Here is an 11895-nt window from a genome sequence, read left to right on the forward strand (position 1 = left end):
TGCTGTTCTCCCAATGGCTGGTCTGGGTTGATGGGGACATAGGTGGTGCTGGAGTCCATGCGGGCAAACAGGTCCTGGCACTCCTGCTCTTCCTCAGATAGAGATCCAGCCATGTTTGCAACAACATTGCATTTGTCTAACACACCTTTATATCCTATTTCTGTAATTGGCGTACATCAGCGACACCCTGCGTTCTGTACGGCCACGTTCCGTACGGCAGCGTCGACCATGCGGCGCATAGGCCACGCCCCTAGCTGCGGAAAAATTTAAAAAAAACCAGGCAAACTTAGTAAGTCTGATTTAGTAGGTAATTGCAGATTTGTACTCCAATGACCAAATAAAACTGAGGTCACACATGACATGTATATGTGAATGTACATCTGGACTGAGCACTTGTTTTTGGTATGTAGTACAAATGACACTACCCATTCCATATGTAAATCCAGTCCACCACTTAGGCAATAGTAATCTGTGATAGCATCCAAATCACATGTGAAAGGTCTCCAAATTCTGCCTTGATGCTAGCTACATTTCATTCAACATCTCTAGTGTGGCCCAGTAGAAGGTAAGTGTACACATGGCACCATGGCCTAATATTGGGAAAAGGTCTTGCACTATTTGCTATGTTTCTGCTGTATAGCTTTCACTATAATAAAGCTGTTTAGTACCTTGTAGAGTTCGGTGTAACTGGCCAGTGATGCAGACTATTTCACCTGTTGTTTTCACCCATGTTTGGTGAATGTAATAGATTATATATAATGGGTTGCAAACTTCTTTCACCCTGTCTGTTTAGGAGATCCTAAGTAATGGCATGGTCTGCTAAACTATGCAAAGGTACAGCAAGTGTTGTTTTGCGATGCAATGGGTTAGCCATCTGTTGTCGCGCATACACGCTGTTAATGTCAAAATGAACAATAAAGTTAATACCAAATATCACTCTGAACAACCAATTACAGGACATGATTGCTTGAATTGTGCCATTGCTAAGATGGCGGCCTATGGCAGAGCAGCACCTTTCTCTGCCGCGGAGCTGAGGGCACTGGTCTCTGTTATGGAGACCAGGCTGGGGCTTGCGGGGCCCTTCATTAGCAACCGCCAGAAGCGGCAAGCATATGCGGCTGCCTGCAGGCGCTTATTCGCGCGCACCCAGGTGCGCAGGACCATCGCCCAGCTGGAGCGGCGATGGTCTGATCTGAGGCGCTGGGAGCCCGAAAAGCTCCAGCAAATAAGGGCCAGCATTGCACGATGTAAGTGTTTACACATTAAATGGCCAATTGTACATTAATGCTTACATGACCTTTTTTGTCCCAATAAGGTAACCTGGTTCATCATGAGTTAACCATGACATACTCTATCTGTGTGGTACCTCATGTTAGACATGCTGTAATGTGTGTGTAATATGTCATTTTTTGGGATGCAGGATAAATCAACAATTCATGTGACTTATTTAACACTCTGCATTTTGATTTCCCTTACAGCACGTGACCGTGCAAGATGGGCCCGTGAAGAGGGCCAGGAGGAGGAGGCCCCCCCTGAAGAAGTGGCCGAGGAGGAGGCCACAGAAGTGGCCAAGGAAGAGGCCACAGAAGTGGCCGAGGAGGAGCCCACAGAGGTGGCCAAAGAGGAGGCCACAGAACCCATGGTGGAGGCCACAGACGAAGTGGCCGAGGAGGAGGTGGCCGAGGAGTTTATGGGCCACGAGGAGGTGGCCGAGGAGGTTCTTGAAGAGGAGGAGGCATGTGAAGTGCTGGAGGAAGAAGGAATTGGTAGGTAAACATAAGGCATCATTAATAATTGGTGGTAGTACTATTTGTTAGGAACCACTGGTGAATCTAGTGTGTTTTACTCTATTAGTAATAAATAAACAAAAGTGGGTTACAACAGACACACATAGGGGTTATAGGCTAAAGCTGCAAACGTGGAATCTGAAGCCTCAGGAAGGTGATGCGTTTTTGTTTATGGAGGGCCTTTCTATTTGTTTGGTGTAAGGAAGCGGCTTAGTGCAGCAGCTTCACCTATCTGGCAATGTGACTATGAATCCGGAAGTAAGGGGTAGAGGGACTAGGCTAGCCTTTAAATGTGGTATCCATCCATCCATCCATCCATCCATCCATCCATCCATCCATCCATCCATCCATGTAACCATCCATCCATCCATCCATGTAACCATCCATCCATCCATCCATCCATCCACCCATGTAACCATCCATCCATCCATCCATGTAACCATCCATCCATCCATCCATCCATCCATGTATCCATCTATGTATCTATCTATCTATCTATCATGCAGTTTAGCTATTAAGCAGTGACATGCAGGTAAATATGTATGGCAAAATGTGGCATGTAGTATTGGATGTAGCTTTCTAGTAGATTGGTTATTGGTAAGGCAGGAGATTTTTATCAGTCACATATTCAGTAGTGTAAGCCAGTGTGTGTGTGTGTGTGTGTGTGGGCCCATTTTATTTTTTACCATTACAAACAGTATTGGCTATGTAATTGTTTGTATGTATGATTTCGCATGCTGTAAGTACTTAGGATTGACAGTACAAGGTCGACATGATTAGCATAATTTATGTTTATCCCCCTTTAACAGATGACCAGAGGATAGAAGGCGAGGGGTTGCGAGGGGCCCTCCTCAGACTTCACCAGCACCTTGTGCTTATGGCCGAAGAGGTGAAGCATGTCTGCGACCTCCTGGTGTGAACCTGTTTTGTGTTTAAATGTTCAACAGTGTAAATAAATTTTTCAAGTTAAAGTTATAAGTGGTCTGTGTGTTATTGTATACATATAAGTAAAGAAGTCTAAATACTGTAGTGGTGTTTATTTATGTATGGTGCAAAAGGGAGATACAGTATATATAGATGGGTTTAGTGCATAAAATTGGCTGCAAGTGAAGGATAATGTAAAGATGTCCATAGTGTGTTGATTTGTATGTGTGTGTTTGCGGGTGAAGAATAATTGATGATGTAATATGCATACAAAGAATGTTGAGAACTTAGCATGATGAAAGGGTTAATGTAAAGTGGTAGTAAAGTGTTTAATCTTCAATTAGATTAATAATCGATGACTATTTAAATCAATCCGTTTTGAATGAGGTTGCCTAATTGCATAAGTGGGTCATGTTACAGATTTGGGTGTTCAGAGAAGAGTGTGGTTTTGTGCGTAAATACACCGCATCAGTGCGTACGGCCAGGTTCCCGTCCGTTCTGACGCGGTAAGACCGTGCTTACGCTGTAAGACCATGCAGAATCTGTGCGTGTCCACCGCACACGCAAGGTTTATATGTTGTCCGTAAACACGCCCTGCTCTTAAAGAGTGAGTCCGTCCGAATGCAGAGGCTAGGTGGGCGTTTCTACGGACGATGTCCGCACAGCGTGGCGTGCGGACCGCTCCGTAAGAATTCGGGAAAGTACGCACCGATCAGAATAAGGGCCATGGTTCTCTGTGTACAAGGTAGAAAGAAAAAAAGCATTACCAGAGACAGTCCTGGTTGTAAAAATACAGGGACAAATGTGTGAGGTTCCCCTGTATTTAAGAACCAGCAATGGGCTTTTGGACTGGTTCTAAATATCTGATGAACAAAATGAGTAGGGTCCTCCATATTTTTAGAACCGTCACAAGGCCCAATAGCAGTGTGTAATGTTCAGCCAGTTGACATATTTGACAGGGTCCCTTAACCGAAGTATTACCCACATAAGTAGCCAGGCCAGACCAAGGGTGTTCTGGGAATCTAAATACCCCTCAATACAGGGGTCAGACACCTATGGGCACTCAAGGCCCAGGGCTAATCCCGGCACTGGGCTGTGGGAGCCTAATTTTTAGCATTCTGGTAGTTTGGGATTTGTAAAAGATGTAGGGCAATATTCAAAGTTGCCCATAATAGTTTCTTTTTTCATCTTTAAATCTTTATTTAATTTTAGAAAAGATATACATACAATACAAGACAAACAAACAAAGCATTCTGTACATACATATTAAAATAAAATAAAAAAAACACTGGGATAGACAATGTTGCTGCATTTTTCACAAGAACTATTCAATCAGCATTAAGTAAATTAAAGAGGGTATATCAATACAATTAACAATAGTGCGTGTTTACACATTTTCCTCTGGGGCTGTTCGATCAGCATAAGGTAAGAGAGGAAGGATATGTCAAAACCATTAGACCATTGGCAGTAGTGCATAATTACTCGTCCCAATTTACATTATTATCTACCTATTTCCTTTCTCCCTTTTGTTTTCCCTACCCTTCTCATTATTTTTGTCATTTTTGTTCTGCTCCAGTAACACCCTGGTGTAGGTACTTAAATAAGGCGAAGTTTTCTACTTCCTTACCAAACTGGGTTAACATTTACAATCGCTTACACCCACCTCTTTATTTTATTTTTTAATAGTTAATTATATGCATATTCTAAGTGACAAAAGGCATATACCAAACTATACACCTGCAATTTGTACAGTGTTGAATAATTGTTTTCAATTTATTAAATAAAGCGCTTCTTCAATGTATTGTTGTGAATTATCTTAAAAAAAGTCTTACCCCTATCCTTCTACACTGCTACTTTATCCTCCTTATATACAGATGGGGCCGGTTTTATCTTTGCTGGCGAACCGCCAGCAGCATGCTGCTGGCGATCCGCCAGCAAAACGGCGCTCCATCTGACTGAGATGCGCGTGCGTCCCCAACGCACGCGCGTCTCAGTATCCGGGCGGCGGGGCGGCAAGGCGGACGCAATACTGTCCGCCTCCCGCTCGATAGTGCTGAGGGGGACCCGAGGAGGCTGCGGGGGGTGCGGTCGCCCGGTGTGGGCACCGGGCGACCGAGGGCAGCACTGTCGGAAGGGGACGCGCGCGCACCTCGTGCGCGCGCGTCCACTTCCGGCATACAGATGGCGGGGATGCAGGTGATGGCGACGCCATCGCCATCACCTGCAAAGATGAATCCCGATACATCTGTAGAGGAATATTTAACCAATAGTGCCATATTTTATTAAATATATTTACTGTGTCGCGACTATGTGCTAAGTGTCTCTCCTGTTCCATAATATAATTAACCCGTGATTTCCACACTTCACAGTCAGGGGCGTCTTTCGCCATCCACTCTTTACCCACCATAACCTTTGCAATGGAGCACAAACTATTAACATACGCCTTCTCGTGCGAACTCACACTACCATCCATTATGCCCAGCAGACAACATTTGGGGGAAAGGATTGATTCTTCTATTCCAGTGGACACAATCGTTGCTACCACTTTCCCCCAGAAAACTGCTACCTTTCTACATTCCCATAACAAGTGTATAAATGTTCCTGGTTGAACACCAAATTTAGGGCAGTTGTGTGACGCTCTCCCTGCAAACTTAACAAGTTTTGTAGCAGACATATAGGATCTATGAAAAATAAAGAGTTGGGTCTGTTGGATCCTAAGCGAGTTAGTGGCCTTCGCCACAGCTATCTTCGCTACTTCCCATTCTGTGTCACTTAGATCTTCCAGGTCCTCCTCCCATTTACTTTTTAGTGTTGCCAACTTGTCTCTAAATTTCCCTCCATCAAGATTTCTATATATCCGGGAAACAATTTTTTTTTTTATCTGTTGCTTTAATAATTTTTTTAATCGGCGACTCCCCAAAAATAGGAGGAGAATGGAGAATAGTTTCTAATGGCGATATCTGCCCGTTGTCTTTTACAGGGGATACGGTCACTAGGTTGACCTTGAAAAGGTCAACATGCCTTAGGTTGAGCACTGAAGGTTGACAGTGCTTAGGTCAACACAATCAAAATGTTGACATAGCTTTAGGTCGACAGAGCCATTAGGTCTGCACAAGCATTAGGTCAAAATTGGGAATGTTGTCATTGGGAAGGTTGACAGTCAAAAGGTCAACATGGGTTTTATACTTTTTTTGAACCGACATATACCGACAGGTGGTATTTCAAGCCCCACCATCCACTAGGGCATGGAGGGAGAATAGAATAGTGTGCTGAGCATAGACAGGCAACATGCCCTCATGGACCAGTCCAGCCTGAGGCTGGTTTTTCATCTGGGTTTTTGCTGTTTATTATTTATTTTTCCACCTTTTACACACAGAAACATGCAAAGATCTCACTAATTAGATTGACAGTAAATTATTATTATTCATTTTTGTTTATGTATTTCAATGTGTGAGCTTTGTTTCTGTGATGCATTTGTGTGTGCAATGTTGAAAATATATGTTTTCTTACTTGAAGGCAGATTCATCATCAATATTCTTATTAAAATTATGTCACATACTATTCATAATACTTTAGCATAACATAAATACTTGAAAGGGCTTTTGGGGCGGTGTTCATGAAAAACTGCTCCAAACCCTTACATTCACATATTTAAGCAACCGGATCATATTTACCATACTTTATTTCCCTGATTTTTTAAATATATATATATATATATATATATATATATATAGTCCACAGAGGTGTCGCACTCCAGCCCGTTTTAAAAGCTTTTTATTGCAAACAACGGTGACACAGCTGTGTCACCGTTGTTTGCAATAAAAAGCTTTTAAAACGGGCTGGAGTGCGACACCTCTGTGGACTATAAATAGCGTGTTTTTGCTGTGTGGGCACCCGCCGGAGTTGAACTTATAAGTGGCTGTGCCGGATCCTCTGTGGACTATATATATATATATATATATATATATATATATATATATATATATATATATATATATATATGAATGGAAAACCCCAATCTGCGCCCGGGTAAAATAAAAGCAGCACCACTGAAAGGTCTCCTGTTAGACGAGACCCGTTTTTTTTAGAGATGAAGAAAGGGAAAAAGATCAGGGTGCGCTTCCAGACATGAATTAACACATTTAAAAGTAACAATCTTATTTAATAATAAAAGATGCTCAATGAGTAATAATAAAATACACAATAAAAATGTATTTTGGCACGATTTGTTATCAAAAGAACTGTTGATTGGACTTCCGATCGTCGAAGAGATGACCAACGCGTTTCGTCAAAAAGATTTCCTCAGGGGCAGTGGAAGCAGCATATTATATGAACAGTTCACACGTATTCTGTAACAGGAAAGTACGGAGAAATTTTTTTCCCTTTTTAAATCAAGGAATCCTAAAATTGTTCCTCCAGAGTGGAATATTGCCACCATTCAGATATAACATCCAATAAGCATATATAGGGAACACAAGTGGTAAAGATGGCCCAGCGATAGTAGAAGGGTTCCACAGACAGTCAATAGAACAATCAGAAACTTTGCCAGAGTGTAATGGACCACAATAACAGGATGTGCCGTGCAGGAGTTCCAGCTTTGATAAGTACTGTAGCTGAAGTGAGAAAAATAAAGCATATGACAAAATTACAATTATTAAAAAACACCAGAACCAAATTCAAGATTATAGTAGATATAAAAAGCTATTCTTTAGACACACATAAGCAGCAGCAGCTTTCCAGTATACAGTATCAAGGTTTTTAACAAGGCACTGGAGGGAGACAATTCTTCAAAGGAAAAGAAGTATTAGAACATAAGGACACATGCTGAAACTGGAAGGAGGTAGGTTCAAAGGAATATTGAGGGATCAGAAAGGTTAGTGTATAGGTGGAATAGTGTCCCATCAGGGGTGGTAGAGACAAAGGCAGAGCAATTTAAACATGCTTGAGATTGACATATCCTTACAAAAAACTAAGAATCAAAAAGGACTGTGGATATCAAAAGGTAAAAAATGGAGCAGACTAGATGGGCCTCAGTGGTTCTTATCTGCCATTAATTTCTATGTTTTTATGTCAGATAATTAATGGAAGCAATACTTATTTGCACATATACATCTTAGAATCAGTCAGTTAATCATATGTTTGCTATTGTGCATATTGTGCTCTGTAAAAGAAATCACTAATATTGATCAGTCACAATTTTTCTGTTTGGCTTTAATTACTTTGAATCAACTGGTAATTGGAAAACAAAATCAAGAGAAGGAGACTACTGACCTGATCTGGATATGTAGTAACCATTAGTAACACAAGCTTCTTTATGACAGAAAAAAAACGTATCTGCATATAAATAGGAACCAGCACAATCTTGTCAGATAATGAATAGTAAGCAATCCTTACTTTTACAGACATAACTTGGGAATCAAACAGTTATATTTATGTGTGCAATATTGCTCTTTGAGAGAAAACCATTAACATTACTTAGAATATATTTATTCATTATCACTTGATCACTACAAATGTTTTCAAACCATTCCCATACCTCCCAACATAGTAGTTACATAGCAGTTTAGGTTGAAAAAAGACTTACGTCCATCAAGGTCAACCTTTGATTATCAGTTATATCTCTGGATATTTTTATCTAATACATGATTGTCTAGCCTTAATATAAATAACATTATTGTATCTGCCAGCACCACCTCACATAAAAGAGAGTTCCATAGTTTTACTGCCCTGAATGTAAAAAAACCTTCCTTCTAAGTGTTCTAAACCTTCTCTCTTCCAGTCTAATTGCATGCCCTCATGTCCTAGTATTTGATTTCAAAGTAACTAGGCTGCCTGACAGATCGTTGTAATTGACCTTAATATATTTGTACAAGGTAAGCATGTCACCCCTTAGGCGTCTCTTTTCTAGCAGGAACATTCACAATTATTCCTCATAGCCTAAAGTCTCCATCCCTTTTATTAGTTTGGTTCCCCTTCTCTGGGATTTTTCCAGTTCTATGATGTCTCTCAATTCTAAGAGGGACAAAATGCTCTGTTCCTGGACTTCCCTCTGTATGTATGATTGCAATCAGCTGTGGTAAAACACCCAGTGGCGTAACTAGCAGTCCGCAGCCCCCGCGGTGGCGGGGGGGAGCCAGCGCCACAGGAGCGCAGGAGCCCTGCATTTGTGTGATAGATGTTTAGGGGACTCAGCAGGGCCGGACCGCTGGTCCATTACTGCGGGTATGCGCCGCGGCTGAGAGCAATATATTGCAGCGGGCTCCAGGCAGGCAGCCAAGATGAGTGATGTCGGCCGGCTTTGAGCCAATCAGCGCTCATATCAGCAGCCAATCAGCAGTGGTTTGGCCAGTGACACATTTCAAATGCAAATGCAGTTTGTGCTATGCGTCCTACTCATTTCACAATTGAAAGCGATTGCAGACTCCAACTCTGCAACGTCTGTGACACGCTGCCCCCCAGTGTGTCTCCCTTAATTTAAGGCAGGCAATTGACACTCTGGCTGCCGCTGCTCAAGGGAGAACCTCAAGGGATCAGTCAGAGTTGTGTGCCAGCCGGGATACGAGGAGGAGCAGCACCTGTGGAGTCACTGTACCTGAGTGACCCTGGTTCCCGCACAGAAGAGCTGCAGCTCCATCAGGCCCCTTCCATCCCCCAGTGAACGCTGCACCCGTGGCTGCCCTTCCAGCTTCTGCGGACACTACCCGCGGCTACCCATGCAACTCCTGCTGATAGTCCTGGATGCTATCTGCGGCCGCCCTTCAGGCTCCAGTGCGAACGGCTATCCTGACTACTGTCTGACGCCTGACACACTGAGCTTCTCTGCGTGCAAAGGTACAGAGAAAAAATTGTGTGGGGAGGCAATGCAGGTTTGTGTACAGTTAGGGGGGGGGGGGGGGCGCCACAAAATATTCAGCTGGGGGGAGCAAAATTTTTAGTTACGCCACTGAAAACACCTTCATTATCAATTAACCTGTTTAAATCAGATGATAACAATTATACTTTTAGAGGGAAGTCCTGGAAGAGAGCATTTTGTCCCTCCTGGAATGGGTAATATTGGAAGGTATGCGACTAGTTTGAACACATTTTATATGCTAATGAAAAAATAAAGTTGCAAAAACAATGGGTTCTATGTAACATTATAGGGTACCAGAAGTAAACAAGGAGACTGCTGATTATAAACTTGAATTGTGCTTATACTGTAGGTTTCTGATACTGTCCCCATTTTGTATGGACATTGAATGGGAGATGTGTAGGTAGGCAAAATGGCTCAGTAAAAATCAGTGTGTAGAAGACGCTGTATGTTTTTTGGTCCACTACATGTGAATTGCCCTGCATCTGTAGGGTAATTACTGGGGGGGGGGGGGTAATTACTTGGAGGTCTCTGCAGGGTAATTGCTGTTCTCATAAAAACACCTTGTGGGCACACATGAAGAGTAGGTGTTAGCCATTGTGTGTGTGTTACAAGTACCACAGTGGTCCCTAACCATGGAAATGTGTTTAAGTAATTTGTCTTGTTCCCTGGCCATCTGTAAGCCTAGATAAAGCTTGTATGCCAGTAGGATAAAGGTAGGATTACCCCCTGTCCGAATTTACTCCACAGTCCAGTAATTAAAACCAAGGTCTGGAGTACAGAGGGGTGGTTTTCCCAGACTATATAACATCCAGGAATAAGCAGCTACTATTCCCGGACATTGTCTATTCCGATAACGCCACCTCTCCGGACTCCAGTCCCGGCTGTCCAGAGTAATCCCAAATGGGTGGTGGTAACCAAACCGGAACGCTTGATTAATTTTACTCTTTAAGAGATATATGTTTGTACATGTGCATAGGAAGTGTTCAGGTACACCAATGTATATAATGCCTCTTTGAAATGAGATGCATACAAATAAATATATCATACAGAAGGTTAGCATACTATTTAATTTAAGAAAATCATTCATGGGAATATTATTTCAAAGTTTTCTACAATTTATATACTTGTAAAAATGTGTACAGTACGTTTGATTTAAATGCAAAGTGAATTTGCTATAAAGTGGTATGCATGATTAAATTAACCACAAACAAGTACATAACATTCATTAGGAACACTCACCTTTGAGATTTGATAAAATATACAAACATTCTGTAAAAGTGTGTTAATTTAATGTAAATATAAAGTAAAGATGCTGTACTGCGTGATATATTATTAAGTTAAGCACACACAAGTAAATGACATTGGCTGATAATTGATATGAGCCATAATATAAAATATATTGGATTCAGCCAGATATACTTTACATTTGATAATGAAGTCTTAGTGAATCAAGCTACCCTAACAGATATCACTGCTTGAGATTTTAGGACATTCTGATATATTGGAGGAATCAAATATGATTCCTCCAATTCAGAGTAGAGGTTCTCTGGGCACAACATTTAAGCATAAGAAGTGTTTCTCCCTATAAACATTTGAAAAGTTTAATATACAGAATACAGTACATACAGAGGGTAGGTGGTAGTTATGCTGGCCATGGTGGCCATGGTGATAACACTGTCATCCTAATACAAGTATTCCTGACTGGGGTCAGGTAAGTATACATTCCTTCCTCCTGCCCCATAGCTCTTACTTCCAACAGCGTACCCTAACCCTCCCAAATCCTAACCCTAACCCAGGCTTTCCAAACCACGGTCCTCAAGGCACACCAACAGTGCAGATTTTAGTGATATCCAGGCTTGAGCACAGGTGACTTAATTAGTACCTAAGGGATACTGATTAAACCATCTGTGCTGAAGCCTGGATATCACTAAAACCTGCACTGTTGGTGTGCCTTGAGGACCGTGGTAGGGAAAGCCTGCCCTAACCCCTTGAACCCTATACCTAACACTCCCCGCTACTGCCTAACACTACCACTCTCACATTACCACTTAAACTTAACCATCCAACCTTGCAACCAAACCATAACCCCCCCTCTAAGTGGCTTAACCTAACCCTCCCTTACCAGTGTCCACACAGTGCAACTGTACAACCCTACATACTTATAATCACTAACATAATCAGCTTCTATATTATCCACTTAAATGCATACTTACATTTGTTGGTCAAAGCATACATTGCTTGTGAACCTACATCCAATAAACGATAATGAATCTTATACAGGGTCTTCAAACTGTGGCCCTCCAGATGTTGTGAAACTACAAATCCCAGCAT

General features: G+C 42.0%; 1 long non-coding RNA gene across 1 annotated transcript; it reads left to right on the forward strand.

The window, feature by feature from the left end:
- The first annotated feature begins 1633 nt into the window (after window positions 1–1633).
- On the forward strand, window positions 1634–2732 carry LOC146079561 (uncharacterized). Its single transcript, XR_014474611.1, has 2 exons — window positions 1634–1766; window positions 2597–2732. It is a non-coding gene; the product is annotated as an uncharacterized LOC146079561 (long non-coding RNA).
- The last annotated feature ends 9163 nt before the right edge of the window (window positions 2733–11895 follow it).

The sequence above is a fragment of the Crinia signifera genome, chromosome 5 (genome assembly GCF_055691185.1).
Source record: "Crinia signifera chromosome 5, ASM5569118v1, whole genome shotgun sequence".
Classification (NCBI taxonomy): Eukaryota; Metazoa; Chordata; class Amphibia; order Anura; family Myobatrachidae; genus Crinia; species Crinia signifera.